Here is a 16116-nt window from a genome sequence, read left to right on the forward strand (position 1 = left end):
TTCTTCTGCTTCCACCACCTTACCACAAAGGGATCAAGTTTCCATTTTATTCCATAAACTAAGCATGTTCCTCACGCTTCTTCTCCAGTGTTTCTGTCCTTGGTTTGCATGGAAAACCTCTGTTTTAATTCCTTGAACACCCTATGTCTAGCTCTAGCTCATCTTTCAGGAAAAGCAATGCCATTAAACATTTCATTCTTCTCTTTTGCCTTTTCTTCTGGGCATCTACAGGGTCAAAGCATCCCTCCCCTTTGGTAAACAGCTTTTAGTAAAAAGAGGACTGGGCACTCATCCCTCAAAATCAGAAATATAAAAAGAAAAAAAAAGATCTTTGCCTTCTACTCTTTCTGGCTGAATGTTGATTTCTGGAAGGGAAGGAACAAAAAAAAATGGCACAGGCATGAGAGGAAGGGTGGGCAGGTGAGCTGAGAATAAAGAACCAGATGAGTTTTCCCTGCAGCTGGGTTTTCTTTGGAGAGTTTGGGTGAGCACAGAACATTCTCCACAGCTGGAACCACGTATTCCAGGAACGCTGAGCACTCAGGCATTGCCAGGACATTTGTTCTCTGGGGTAAATCATGGGAGAAAAGTTTTTTGTAGGGTAAGGCCGTCACCATCTCAGAACCTGTCTCAGGATAAAATCCTCAAGTCAGTTTTCTCCATGAACATTCAGGCTGGGCAGACATAACTCGCCCTGCTTTTATTTTTTTTTTTTTTCTTTTTTAAAGAAAGCACTGTCAGAGCAAGATTAAATAGAATGGTGAAAATGCCTCTACCCTTCCTTAACTGCAGCCTCTGTTGAAATTCACCACTGGTAAATCAGAGTCACGAAGCTCACTAATGTAAACAAAGCTCAGACTTTCAGGGAGGCAAGGAATTTCTTAATTTGTGCTTTGCTCACTCTTTGGATCCCTTTCAGGGCTGAATTCTGGGTCCCTAACTTTGTCAGTAATCAGGGGAAGTTTGGATTTTTTTTTCATATTCAGATCCGATTTTCTTCACCTCTGCCTACTTTTTCTCTTCCTTTAATCTTTCTTTCCCCCCCCTAAAATGGAACTCTCAAAAAGCCTTGCCTCTTAAAAAAAAAATAAATCAAGAACAAACCCCCTCTAGCTACCTTGTAACTCCTCACCAACTAAATTAAGCAATCCCATGTCACTTGTTATTATTTGTTACTGTACAAAGTTTGTGGGGTAGCCCATCATGGACCAAAAGATATTTTTGTGATTTAATTGTAAATTATTTAAAGAGTAACTTGTCACTCTAGATTTTCTACAAACCCCTCCCTTCCTAGGCACCAATTTAAAAGTTTTAGATTTTAATTGCTGCCCTCTGATGTGAGGCAGCTATACTTTAGCAGGTTTAATTATTGTTTTAAAAAATGCCATGCAAATCTTTCTATCTAAATATAGATATAAAAACTTTATGAGAAACCAGCTGGAAATAAAAAAAAAAAAAGCCCCATTCCCAACCATATTACACTAAACTGCCCTGACTGAACCTTAACATTCAACCTATTGTTCTCTTAATTGCTAGCAAGTTTCAACCACTGTTCGCTTGCTCTGCTATTCTTCTTTCATCAATATTTTTCCAGTAGATTAATGGGATTTTCCTCCATATTTTGCCTGAAACAGCAGGACATGGTAGTTAAATTAACAAAAAAAAAAAAAAAAAAGAAAAAGGAGAGTGGTACCAATGTTTCTGCTTACAATGTGTCTGATTTAATAACATCTCTGCAAATTTAAGGCTTTACGTGCTGGTTCCCCCTCACTCTCGCAGACTGGAACTCTTCTGTCACCATCCCAAGGTTTCTTTCAGGCAGGATTATCTTTATTTCTACATCTTTATTTCTTTCATTCATTCACTGCAGAAATCTGAAAGGAACTTTCAGTTTAAGGGACTGAATTTTAATCTTGCATGTGTTTCACGCTGCAAAATGAGAACTTGCACTTGGGTTTAGCAAGCGCCTAGGAAACTAAAAGACACAAGATTTCTGCTGGGGAATACAATCCTGAGCCCACAAATTGCTACCACACTCTGTTTCCAAAATTACACTCCTGGGAGCTCATATCTAATCTTCTGAATTAACCTATTTTTGTTTAAAAGTTTTAGTTCTTGTTTAGAACAAGTTCAAATTTTTTTTAAAAAAAAAAAAGCTACTGCTCTAAAGTGTTTACAGAAATAAAGGCTACCCCACTGTGGTGAATTTTTAGGAAAAACAATCATTTTACAGTAGCCAGATGCTTTTGTAAACTAAAAAGTCTTCTATTTCACTCTATCATTTCTTATGACAAGTCTTTTTCTCCTCACTGAAAATATATTTCAGCAATGCTTCAACAAATCTAACAACGCAAAAGAAAGAAGGAAATGTTCCATTCCAGAAAAAGCACTCTTTGGATGCTGGAATTATGCTTTAGAAAGGCAGGGGATTAGGGAAAACCCTCTGCCCCAGCTCTGGAGATTTATCTAACAACTCTGGAAATATCCAGTTTTGCACCTAAAGGTATCAAAATTACCTTCTGGGTTTCAATACCAGCTCCACTGAGCAGAGCTTTGAACTTTACCATAAGTACAGGCATGATTATTGCAGCAGTTCCTTATTTATTTTTATTTTCTTTCCCAGAAAAATCAAAGAGCAGCTACAAAGCTACAGGAGTTACAGGTATCTTATGGCACTAACTCGGGCTCTGTATAAAACTCCACAAACAGGACTGTGGTATTTGGTAACAGCTCTGTAGTGACCCTCACTGGTGATAAAATCCAGAGCTCTGAAAACGAGAAAATGAACACCTGCATCTGTATTTCTAAACTTTCATCAAGTGGGGATTACAAGAACAAGAGCAATTATAGGCATTTTCCTGGAGGAAAACTCCCAAGTTCTCCAACAGAATCAGAAAGTAAGTATACTAATAGCAATTTACCTAACCTCAGCAGAGAATAATTTTTTTTAAAAAAATTAAAACTAATTTGTACATCCTCCCAGCTGGGAAGGAAAAATTTAAGTTCAGTTAGAACACACTCCTGATTTGCAAAGCTTTTGTGTAAACAACTGTTAAACTTGGTGTGCCTATTATCTGTTTGATGCCTGCCCATCTGCTGGTGTCTTTTTGCTGAAGCTGAGGCTACAGAAGAGTTCTGACCCATTTCTCTGCCCTGAGCACTTTGCTGGGCAGCAAGTATGTTGTGTCCAAATTAACTGCAATAAGAATTAATTGCTGTGTCCAATTTGCACATCTCTGTGTTTCAAACACCTGCTTTAAGTTTGCTATAGCCAATGGAGAGATTTTTTTTTTCATTTTAATGCATTATGCTTAAATAGCAGTAAGTCAAGAAAAAAGCCCAGTGACAAACAATTAAGAAAATTAGTTATTCCACATGTTACAGTCTACTACCAAAAATGTAGTCAGAAAATTATGCATTTACCCAACTTCTCCTAGCTTTAAAACCATCATACCCTTGTGTGAATTTTAAAACATGCTTATTATTTGTCTAATGATACAGTTTAGGATTAAGCACAGAAGCTTTGAATACGACACAGCTGTATGAAAAACAGTCCTCTAGCCCTCATGACTCTGAGATTACTGAAACTAAATTTTCAAAGATATGACATTGAGACTTCTAAACCTGCTTTTAACTTCTTCTGCAGATAAACAGTCAATTGCAAGGCAGGGACAGCAGCAGGAATAGTGCCACGAGAAATGAAGACTTACCCTGACCTAATGATACATGACATAGAACAAAGTAAGATTTGGAAAAAGCATTTCCCCCTTCTAATTCTATTGAAAAGTGCCCAGTATTGTCAGCCTTTCCCAAAATCACATGCAAGACTTGGGCAAGGATTTTGTTCCATGTGAAAGCAGCACATTTTTCAAAACCACACCAAGAGCTGTCACTACTACAAAGGCACAGTAAATTGTCTTCAGCAATTTTAAGTGTTAACAGAGACCAGCTCAGATAAAAATGGTGCATTTAATTGTGTGGTTCTGCAAAGTTCTGAGATTGCAATCAATGCTCAAAAGATGAAGCTGCAGCTCCAAATCCAGACTGAAAAGTGAGGCTGATTGGAACCTTCTTACTGTAAACCCAAAACAGGCACTGTTTGAAGCCAAGTACTGTAAGCAGATTTCCCGTATTGATCTTTTGGTAGCTGTGCTCACAAGAAATTAATTTTATGCTAGATTGAGAGGTTACAAGAAGTTTCCTGTCTGCACAGTCAAAATATTATTGAAGCAATTCAGGTTGTCAGTAAAAGCTTAAACAAATTTGCTGATAATCCTGTTAATGACCTAGGTCAAGTGTTAACTGTTGTGGGTTATAAAACAGTGAAATTAAGGTGGCTGGTACCCTCAGGCAGGCAATATAGTTACAGAAGAGACCGAGGAGAAATTATTAAATTAAATGACAGAACACGCTCGATTCCTTGATACCACAGGAATTATTCAGAAAGAGAAATGCATCCTTCTAAGAAAAAAGAAACACAATCCTCAGCAAGCAGAGAATACCCAGCAGAGTGGAACAGGAGAACCTGTGGTTTCTGTGCACCTATGGGGCTCAGTCTGCAAACTCCAAACTGGAAAAGTTGGATGTTAAATCTTCCTGACATCATCCTGCCCAGCAGAAAACAGCACACACCTTTTAGCAGCAAACACAGATAAATCTGAGCGTCAGAGAACCTCCTTGAGCTCCTGCGATTGAGCAGGGAAAATTTCTCACGAGCACGGCAGAGAGTTTGAAAACAAACTCGGGGAAAGTTTTACTTTTTATCCAGAAAAAATCCTGAATAAAATTTCTCTGGGATGAAGCAAATTGAGAACATCTCAAGCTGCCCAAGAAAAAGACAAAAAAGGAAAGCACTGAGCACCACAAAGTGCAGTAAGAGAGCAGTTTGTCTTCAGCCCTTCTTTCATCCTTTACTCCTTTCATCCCATCCACTGCCACTGTAGTATTACCACCTACAGTCAGAAGTTTTCATATTAATTACAAATGTTAAGTGAAGTTGGATTTAAAAAAAAAATATTATTTCAAGTCAAATAAATTCAGGAGCTATTTCTCTGCCCACACTCTTGTTACATGCTCACTACAACATTTACATCCCCTAGAAGTTAGACTAAGGTACACAAACACACCAAAAATTAGTTCCATCCACTGTTAAAACAATTTATGGGGAGAATTTCAACAGTAGCTTTAATATAAAATGTAAGGAAAAAGGGAGACATTTTTATCTATGTGCCTACATTAACAAATGCTGTCCAAAATATATCTTTTTTTATTCTCAGTGGTGGAAAAAGGAAACTTTTCTAAATACTCCAGAGAAATATAGAAACATCTATCTCTAGTTTTGGGAGGAAATTTATGGGAACAGAAATGTAAATGAAGTGGATAGAAAAAGATTATTTAATAGAGAAAAACATCATCTTCTGACATGATTTAAAGCTGCACGCTAACACTTGTTCATCAAATTAGTGGGTCAGCAAATTATAAGAATTAAGATTTCTAAACTCACACAATCAATCCATATAATGTAAAGAAATAAAAGGATTACTGAACTTTCCTAAATGGGGTTTGAAAAAAGAACTAAAAAGCCCTTAAAAGTTGATCTCTTTTTTTAAAGAAAACTGACAGTATTTCTCTTTTTTAAAAGCATAGCCAAACATATACTTTAAAAACAAAAAAAAAGCCACTCAAAAGCAGGTTACTCTCCTGTAACTGCATTTTTACTGTTGTTTTCACTACCAATTTTGCAAATATTGCTCATCTTGTACGAGCTCTTGAAGCTGGGAAGAGAGAAGGGAGGCAGCATTTGCTGAAAGCTGACTTGGACAAGTGTACTTAACATGCATTCCGTATGACACCCATATTTTCCCTCCTTTCTCCATTCTCAGCGCCAGTGGCTCCAAACAAAGACACAAAAAGTGGGGTTTTTATGCACACTGGAACGCTCCAATATCTTTCTGGCACAGCCACTCTCAGTTTTGCAGAATGTGCCTCCACTGCCATGGAGGCAGAGCTGCTCCACTGACTGACAGAACCACAGCCCTTCCCTAGGAGGAATGGTTATCAGGCAACAGTAACCCCTACCCACACTCTGGCTTTCATTCCTGAAAATTATTTTTGAGAAATGACAATATTTACAAAATAGCTTCTCTCTGGAGGTTTAGAAGTGACTGTTGAAAGCACGCTCGTGAAAAAAAAAAAAAAAATTATAAAGCACTGCATACAAAACAAATTTGCATAAAACGCACAAACAGATGACATACTGCTCCTCTTGTATAATGGTACTATAATTATCAGCCAGCAATGAAACCAACTGATTAAAGATTACCCAGGACTTGTGAAGTTTGCATCTTTCCTTAGTTATTTGTTACTATATTTCTTTTTCCTTCCAGAAATCATGGAAAGTTGTTATCTCACTGCCTTATCACACAAGCACCCGGAATATCAGTTAGTAAACCAGCATTAGTTGTAAGGGAGAAATAAATAATTGGTCTGACAGGTTTCAGAGCTTCTCTACACAACATCCAACTCGAGCACAGGTGTGAGTTTTACATGGTTGTTAGGTGCTAAAAGTTCTTCACAACCTTTGCCCTCTAGATTTTATCCCAAAAGATAATTGCACTGGACAAACTGGTCATGCCGAGCGCCTTCACTGCAAGCAAGCAAAAGCTCCATTTCATTTTTTTTTTTTTCCTTAATAGGGAAAGGACAGGGTCTTTTAGGTTTTTTTTTTTCAAGTATTTCAATCAGTTTCACAGTGTCTGGTTGTCACTATTTATTTTTTTCCCTGAAACTAGCATGGGTTTTCAGCAAATGTCATCTTAGGAATTAACACACCAAAAGAAAATAAACTACTCACTCTTTTTTTTTTTTTTTTTTCGGAAAATCACAAACAGTCGCATACACACACAAACACAACTTTAATGCGTTGATACACATCCGATACAAACAACGCGGTCTGACACAAACCCGCTAGGGAACCAGGAGGAGGTTTTACAGGGCAACAACCTTCTTTCGCGGATTAATTAAAAGTTTTGAAAGGCACGACGGCCAGCGCAACCGCCAGCCCTGCAAACGAGCAAGGGCTCGGAGTTATCACGGGGCTGAGAGCGATCGGGGGCTGGGGCAGAGGCGGCTCCCCCCGGGCACCTGCCGGGGCTGCGGGTCCCGGGCCCCTTCCCCGCCCCGGGCTCCGGCTGCTGTCACTGCCGGGGCGGCACGGGCTGCGCTGCCCTCGCCAGCTCCGCTCGGGGGAGCGTAGGGCGGCTGCCCGCGCATGCATCCATCCATCCATCCATCCATCCATCCATCCATCCATCCATCCATCCATCCATCCATCCATCCATCCATCCCTCCCTCGCACGGCCGCGCTGTGCCAGGGCAAGCCCCGCGCTCCCGGGGCGAGGAGCCGCTGCCGCACGGGACCACCTTAACGGGGAGCAGCGGGGCGGGGGAGGAATAACGGGGGTGAAAAAAAAACAAAAAAAAAACAAAATAAAACAAAGCAAAACAAAAATTTTAAAAAGGAGAAAAAATCAATAGAGGAAGGGGGGATAGCGGAAAAAGAACGCGGAAGAAACGGGTCACCCGGCCGTGCCGCGGCTCACCTTCGTTGCCGGGGCGGGCGCTCAGACGGCCGGCAGCGCCGAGCGCGGCGCGGAGCAGCAGCAGCAGCAGCAGCGGGAGGAGCAGCAGCAGCGGCGGCGGCGGTGGCGGCAGGCGGCGGCGGCGGTCCATGTCGGCGGGGCAGAGCGCAGGCAGAGCCGCATGTCTCCGCGCCGCATGCCACCGCTCCGCGCCCGCTCCGCGCCGCCGCCACCGGCCCCGGCGCCGGGACCATGCCCCGCGCCCGCCTCCGCGCTGCGCCCGGGAGGGGCCGCCCCCGCCCGGCCCCGCCGCCGCCGCCGCCGCCGCGCAGCCCCCGCCCCGCTCCGCGCCCCGCCCCGCGCCCCGCCCCGCCTGCCCACAGCGGAGCCGGCCCACAGCCCGCGGAGGTGCCCCGCTAGCCCCGGGAGATAGCCCCGGGAGATAACCCCGGGCCTGCCCTCAGCCCCGGGAGATAACCTCGAGCCCGCCCTCAGCTTGCGGAGATGCCCCGGAGTCCGCCACAAGTCCCGGGAGATAACCCCGAGCCTGCCCTCACGCCCGCGAGGTGCCGCCCGGCCCAGCCCCGTGAGGTGCCCCCGAGCCAGGCCCGGCCCCGGGAGGTTGCCCCCTCACCCGGAGCCCGGCTCGGCTGTAGGGCTGGGTGACACGAGTCACCCAACTCGGGAGCCTCGGGTGGGTTGCAGCCAGCTACGAGCCGGTCGTGTCCAATTACCGGGCTCTCCCCGGAGGAATGCAGCGGCAAAGCAGCGGTAAAAGCTCGGGAGTTTCAGGCTGCAGCCGTGCAGGAGCGAACGCCAGTTCCGTCGTTCGTGCCTTGGCTGCCCGCTGTGACAGCCCGCACCACGCGGGGCTACAAGTCCGGCCCCGAGAGCGGGCTGGCTCTGCCATCACTAAAGCAAACTGGAGCAGGGGCAGCCGAGAGCTGCTCTCTGTTGGAGTGTGTAGCTCTACTCTAGAAGTTGCCGCGTGAAATGAGAGTTTTTTCTTCATATTTGCACCTTTCCTTCTGCCCTTGCAGCCCGTCAGAGGCCCCAGAGTACCTGTCAGCACAGAGCAGAGAAACAGAGCTGCTATTCTGCTGCTCTCAGGGGGAATCACTGCAGAGCAGCGCTTCCCAAGCTTCCCCTTCTGCAGATCATTTTTTTAGAATATGGACAACTTCCTTCCCAAGTGACTCGTCTCAGGTCTCCAGAGCCACCCAGCATGGTTCTGTGGAAAATGGGAAAATATCTGAATAATACTGAGGTCAAATAAATATTTCACTCCAAACCAAAGCTATGCATCCTCCTAGTACAGAGGCTGGCTCTGAATGCATGTGGCTGTCTGCACACGCAGCAAGCAACAGGATGGGAGGAGAGGAGCCTCTGGCAGCAGATGTGGAACTACATCTCAGAATCAACATCAAAAATCTTTGACAGCAGAGAAACCGATCCCCAGTGTTTCGCAAACCAGTGTGGCAAACATCTGAACAGCCTCCTTCATTGTCCTGGTGTCCTCAGGGTCACCAGTGCCAGCAGGACAGCTGGGAACTGCTACCACCTGAGCTCCAGGTTCATCAAACACAGAATCACCAACTTGCTTCAGCATTGATGCAGCTTCCCTGCAGCAGAAGTGGAGGTGCTGGACGGGTTGCAAGCCAGGACCTGTGCCAAGGTCTCTCCTGCACACTATTGGCACCCCCCAAACATCTGGTTTGACTGTGCACTGCACTGAAGGGGTTGGAAACCAAAGCAAAGCAGAGACAAGGCTGTGAGAAGTCATCTCAGACAGGTTCCTGGTTCAGGAGAGCACAGGGGAGGACATGGGCACTGAAAATTAACACGATATTAATCTCCTTTCCTGTTTCCAGGCTTGATTATTCAATTAACCAAATTAAAGAATCATCAAATTTAATACTGTTTGTTTCATGTCTCCAACTCTTCCTTTCACTCATATTTACCATCTACCCAGTTTCCTCTGTGGTCAGACTTCCAAAAGATGGAAAAAATGCCCAGAGCTCTTGAGCAGGAAACTTGCAGGGGCAGAGGGAGGAGCAGGGTGCTCTGGTCATGCAGTTAATCGTGTATGGCCCAGAGAAAAACATCTCCTGTCCTCCTTCATCCTTCTCAAGTCTCATTTCACCACACCTTTCCATTCATTGGACAAGGATGCTTTTCCACAGCAAAAAGGTCAGAAATTCACATTCCTCAAAATATAACTTTCCCTTGTAATAAAAACTATTTTGCTTTAGTTTGAAGGGGGTTTTTCCCAAACATTTTCCTCAACTTTTTTATAATATACAACTTTTTTTTCTTCATTGAGTTCTCTCATACAACAGAGATACATCCTTAAAACCCTACTAAGTTTGCAGGACTACTGGTTCTGAAGCTGCATCTTTCTTTCATGATTTCAGGTCTTTTTTTTTTTTTTAAGGTATTAGAAAAAGGTGAAAGAAAAAGGGTAAAGAAGGAACAAATATGGGGGGTGGGGAGGAACAAAAATGGCAATCAATCCAAAACCCAAAAAACTTCTGTTTTCAGTTAGTGGAAAAAAAATATTTCCAAAGAAGGGACTTATATGAGGTTACTCATAGCAATCACTTTCCAAATTTGTAAACATCTCAGCATCAGTGAACTCATCTCATATAGGAAGAAAAGTATAATTATTACCCCAATCCATATAATACAAATTTTAGTATCAAACTTTCCAGAAAGAAAACCTCCCAAGTGAAAAAATGAATAGCAGAAATGCTTGGAAAAATTTGAAACAAAGAATGCATTTTTAAAAAACCTCACTAAAAAACCCCCACAAACCTGGGAAAATTCTCAGCAGGAAAGAAAGATTAAATTCATTACAAATTTCTCACTAGGCTTTTTTCTCTGTGACGCACGTTGTGTTAGTTTTGTGCAAATTGCATGTTTACTCTATTAAGAGTAATTTTCTGTGAGCTTAAAGGGCACCTTTGAAGAAAGAAAATAGCCTCTAGTGGCATTTCTACATAACCAGAGTGCACATGGTAATATCTTTGCCCTAGCATCTCTAAAATCCTTCTGGAGAAACACATAACTATGATTTATGATTTTCTGCCAAGCCTGGGCTTTAATTTCTTTAATATATTGGAGATCAAAATCCTTACTAAACACAAATTTTATCTCTTACATTTTTCTTTTGTAAACAGGGAGGTGACACATTCTGTGATTGTATAATGGAAAAAAGAAATCATAACACATGGGCAGAATGCTCCAGATCCCACGTTTGCATACTAAATAGGAAAACAACTTTCTGCCTAATGAAAAAATGCTACAGATTATTAGGAATAGCCACAGAAGTAATCAATCAATTTATCCAATGAACTGGGCCACAGCCTGCTTCCAAGAAGCTTTTTAATGTTTTTGGCTCTTGAGTGGCATCGTTTAATTAATTGAATGGCACAAAACTTCTAATCTTAGAGATTTAAAGTATTTTCCTTAAAAACAAACAAAAAGAACTAATGACAGGTTCACTACTCATAAAGAAAGGTGGCTGGACAATCCCCCATTTATTCAGGGAGGAGGAAGAACAATAGTCCCCAAGTGATGCCTCGCCTGTGCCTCCATGGGATTGCTGGGAGGCATGAGAACATTTCCCCCTCAATTTCTGGGATTTATTTATGCAGGTTCTTGTATATATATACATATATATATATATATATATATGTATATGTATATATATATATATATATATATATATATATACACATATATATATATGTGTGTGTGTGTGTGTGCATCTATTTTAATAGTAACTATTTGGTGTTCAGGTAAAAAATATTACAGATGGAAGCATTGCTGCTTGATGGAAGCAATGCTTGAGTTCATCCTAAATTTGACATGAGCCATTCTAGGAGATGGTGACCAAGGAGGAAAAACTCTCCCATGAGCCACCAAGTAGATTTCCTTGGTTTAAATATTCTTTGGGAGAGGTTTTACAGCCCAACTCAGAGGTCTCCTAATGCACAGTGTCACCCTGAAAATGCAAGCAGATGAGGAAATGCAGGATGTGGAAGAGTAAAAGGCAGGATGCAATAAAAACAAATGATAATGAAGTGTGAAAAGTTACTTTAAATAAGTCATGTAAAGCTAAGCTATAGCCCTTTCCAATCAATACTTACATAATAATTATGTGAAAATCCAGACAAATGGATTAACTAGACAGCATAAAAAACTCAGCTTTGAGCAGCAACAAAGCTGAACTTGTAATTATGAAACAACTGCACACCAATCCCATAATGAAAAAAAGTGTGGAGATGGAAAAGGGCAGAAAAGCAAAATGCAAATGCATTTGAGCTGCAAGTTTTCCCCATAAAGCCTGAATCGTTTGTTAAATATGCAATAAAAAGGTGACAGTCCAAGCACTTAGACTGAATTTACCTATCTGTAAACAAAAATCCATAGAAGCCATAAAAGAAAAGCCTCACCAGCGTTACTGCCAGTTTTCAAAGAAAAGCAACATTTATGTGCAGGAGAGAGTATTGCTACCATGAAAGAGCTTGCCAAATTTTAGCTCTAGGATGGAGCACTTACAGTAGAAATCCATGAATCCTGCAAAACCAGACTGTATTATGGAGACACTGGCAGACCTCCAATAAGGTGCCTAATGATAAGTTTGATCAGTTTCCTTTTCTTCTTGCAGGTCACAAAGAATGTTCAGAAATTTCTTTTGGAAGTCCAGGAAAAAAAGACAAGCAAGAATTGAAATTATTTATTCTCAGTGCAAGGCAGGGTTGGACACAAAATAGGCAGACACATTTTAAAATAAATATGACAGTACTTGTAATACCAGGGATCAACATCCAATCTGGGGAATGCACTTGGAGAGCACACGGGCAAAATTCTGTAATCTGGTTGAGCTGGATTGGAAGAATTCCCTTGTCTTTGCAGAGCCAGGCTTGCACACTGACAGCAAAATAGGTCGTCTATTTTTGCCAGCTAAAAAACAGAGAGAAACACTCATGGCCAACTGCAATTTTAAACAGCAGAATGCAAACACTCTGAAGAGTCTGTGTTCACAACATGTGAGAACTCCTTAACAGTTTCATTTCCACAGGGAGCTTTTTTGTATTTATTGGTTGATTATCTTCTTTTTTTCTTTTTTTTTTTTTTTTTTGCCTTGGTAAAGAATGCCTGGGATTCTTCAAATGATGAAGAGATCATTCATTTGAAGAGATTCTTCGAATGAAACTTCTGTCATTTGCTGCTTTTTCCTCAAATCACCTCACCTCCTCCCTGGTAGCCAAAGTTTCCTCCTCTTCTATCCCATGGAACTGGCAGCACCACTTCTGTCCACATCCAAGGAAGCATCAGGGGACAGAATAAGATGGGGGAAAGACCATAAAGTGGAATTATCTTAGAATCCTCAATTTCACATCCAGCATCAAAGCATGAAATCATTTCATACTAATAATATACATACTACATTCATAACTGTTGCTCATAATGGCAAGGGGGGTATTTAATTGCAGGCTGTAGTACATGTGGTTACTAATTCCCAATTAAATGCTTTCACCCAAGAGGAAAATCAGATTTCAAAAGGGGACAACCATGTTCCAAAGACTTGTTCCCAATTCTGGTACCTGCATGGAGACAGAAATTTCCTGTTTGCTTCAAAAGCTGCTTCCTTCAGGACTTGGGGGGAGCTTGGGAACTGAAGTCAGCATCATATGCAATAATTAGCTATAATTAGCTATATAATAGCTATATAATTAGCTATTAGCTCTATAATAATCAGCTATTAGCTATATAGGCTCAGAATTTGTCAGGGTACACAGGTGCTTCAGAAGTTCCTCCACAGACAAGTTCCTCATTTGCCCACCTTGTACCAACATTTCTCAGCCTCCAACCACAATACAGCAAAAATACACCAGAAAAGCCAAAGTAGCCCCTAATTAGAGCCCCCCAGAGCATCCTTTCCCCCAGCTGCAGCCCGCTGGGTGCAGAACAAGTTCTCAGCAGTCACACCTGTGCTGCTGGATGAGCTCAGCTTCTGTGAAACGTCCCCATCCTCCTGACCCATCACCCCAGCACACCCTGTGCTGAGAACACCCTGTGCGTCCCAGCGTTTTCGTCTTGATTGTAATGAGTTAATTACTTTGCCAGAAAGCACGAGGTGGCTTTTTTATTAATCTCCTCGGCCACTTGGGCAATGAAGAATTGCAGTTTCTGCAGAAGGCTAAGCTAACGTTATCTAAATATTATTCTTTATAATTATTAGACAACACATGCAATAAATAATTATGGCTCATTAGTATTCTCCCAGCCCAACTGACCCATAGCAGGACATTCTGTCAACCTTGGGTCAAGCAGCCCTTATCCATTAAATGGGATATTTTATGATATTTTAGGCTTTCCCCTCCAGTCCTACAGCCAGCTGCAGCTCTGCAGTGAAGGATGGAGCTCCTTAACCTTTCTAACTCACCAAAGAGGGTTGGAAATGCAAACATTTCTTATTCTGAGCTGGAGATGTGCTGTATATGTCAGTAGAATGTATTACAAAGATTTCTTGTCCTCCTGAACATGAAAAAAAGCTTTTCCCACCGCAATATCAGATTTGGTTTATCTGAACTAAATTTTCAATCTTTAAAACTTCTTTATTCATCGGGGTTATTTTTCATGAGACAGACAGTTCATGACTTAAATGTTGGCTTTAACATTTTCTTAAAGAAATTCTCTCATTTCTTTGAGCTGTCACCAAAACCTGGAAGAATGTGTGAGTTACTTTTTTTATACCAGAAATGAAGAAAATCTCTGTCATTTCTGTTGCCAAACTAAAGTTTCTGGAAAAGGTTTACCAGCATTGAAATGAGTCATCTCTCTAGAGATTTTAATGAGAGAAATCAGCCAGTGAGTACTCAATCATTTCCTTTGGATGCATCAGCTTTGGAACTGGGAAATAGCAGCAGGATTAAAAGAAAGAAGTAACAAATAATTTGTACAGTATGGTGGAGGAAATTTATTACAAAGGTTTGCAGGATTTTCATAAATGAACGCAAAGTTCTAGCTCAAAAGGCAACTGTAGAAAATGCATAGAAAAAAAGACCCATAATAAAACAAAACCAAAAACGTCCCCAAATTATTGGAAAAGCTGGAGACCATTAGTAGAAAATAGTCCCCATTCAGTTCCTAAAATGAACTTACACTACTGGCAAGCTACAAAACTAAAAATCCCAAACCCACCACAATCAAAGTGCATTTCTTGAGAAAAAAGGACACTCATCAAAAGTGACATAAAATGAGACCTTTACAAAAACTGAAGAAAAGGAAATGCCTTGCAATGGATCTGTGAAAGAAATTCAGGGGCTTGTCAGGGGTGTGGAGGGAAAGGCTTTGCTGAAACCCAAGCTGTGAAACCCAGGGTACTCTGCTGGCTTTATGGATGTGCTCCCTTTAATGGGACTTTGTTTTAAATAATACTTTGCTTTAAGATGGCAGCTAAGTGAATTATTACCCTTGCCCAGGAGAAAACAAAAACTGCAGCATTTACAGAAGTAAGAACCCTGAGATAAATCATAGGAAGTGGAAGGAGGAACAGAACCTCCATCCCTGCCTAAGGATGGAGAACCTTGCAAACACCTTGAGTAAAGTGCAAAAGCCTGAGCTCTGTGACCCAGAGAAGGCAGAAAAGAGTCAGATCTTTTATATTATGGGTCCTGATTGTTGGGTTGGTTGGGAGAGTTCTTTGTTTGTTTGCTGTTTGGGTGAGGTTTTTTTTAATTTTTGTTTCTGTTTTTTTTCATTTTTAAATTAAAATCCAAGTTATCACCTACCTTTAAATGATTAAGTTTTATATCAATTTCAGACCTAATCATGCTTGGCCACCTGCCCTTTAGTTTTCCTTAAGAAGACTACAAAAGATTCTTGTGAGTTCTAGAATAATAAAGACAGCATTTTCTATTATTTTATACAGTCTCAAATGTTTTGTCTGGAATTAAATAACCAAGCCATGCTGATTTTGCCAAGTTTTTATTTTGGATTTTCTTTTTTTTTTTTTTTTTTTTTTTTTTTTTATTAAGCAATCTGCACTGGGTTTGTTAGATAAGCAAATATATTTATATTCCTTCCACATATGTTGTCTGATTTCATGTTAGCCTTTTTGCAAAGGAGGTAAATAGGTTTCTTGGAGACTTCAGGATTTTAAGCTTATGACCTCCCAGCTTTTACAAGAGAAAACAAAAAATTGCTCACTAAAATGTTAGGAAGGGCACTCCATTTTTAAAGGATGTTATTATTTGAGTTGGAGTTGTAATGGAGCTAAGCCACACCTACTTAGAGAACAGGGCCAAACATTGCTCTTGCTTACAGCAGTTTAAATCCTTGGAGGCCTTTATTACTAACAAAATTGAGTAAGATTTCAGTAAAATCAATTTTTAAAAGCACCAGGAGCTTGCTGTTGACCTCAGCTACAGCAATCTGTACAGCTTTGCTACAACCTGCTCTCTCTCTCTTAAATCTGACTGACGCCACTGATGAATTGTGCTGTAAAATTTACTGTTTCAATCCC

General features: G+C 41.3%; 1 protein-coding gene across 1 annotated transcript in view; it reads right to left on the reverse strand.

Moving 5' to 3' along the window:
* Positions 1 to 7703, reverse strand: part of LOC134414915 (ephrin type-A receptor 3) — a 175246-nt gene extending 167543 nt beyond the window's left edge. Inside the window, exon 1 of the mRNA XM_063150214.1 lies at positions 7602 to 7703. The gene's annotated coding sequence lies outside the window, so the exon portion shown is untranslated. The remainder of the gene's footprint in view (positions 1 to 7601) is intronic.
* Positions 7704 to 16116: the final 8413 nt, after the last annotated feature.

This window comes from Melospiza melodia, chromosome 2 (genome assembly GCF_035770615.1).
Source record: "Melospiza melodia melodia isolate bMelMel2 chromosome 2, bMelMel2.pri, whole genome shotgun sequence".
In the NCBI taxonomy this organism is placed as follows: domain Eukaryota; kingdom Metazoa; phylum Chordata; class Aves; order Passeriformes; family Passerellidae; genus Melospiza; species Melospiza melodia.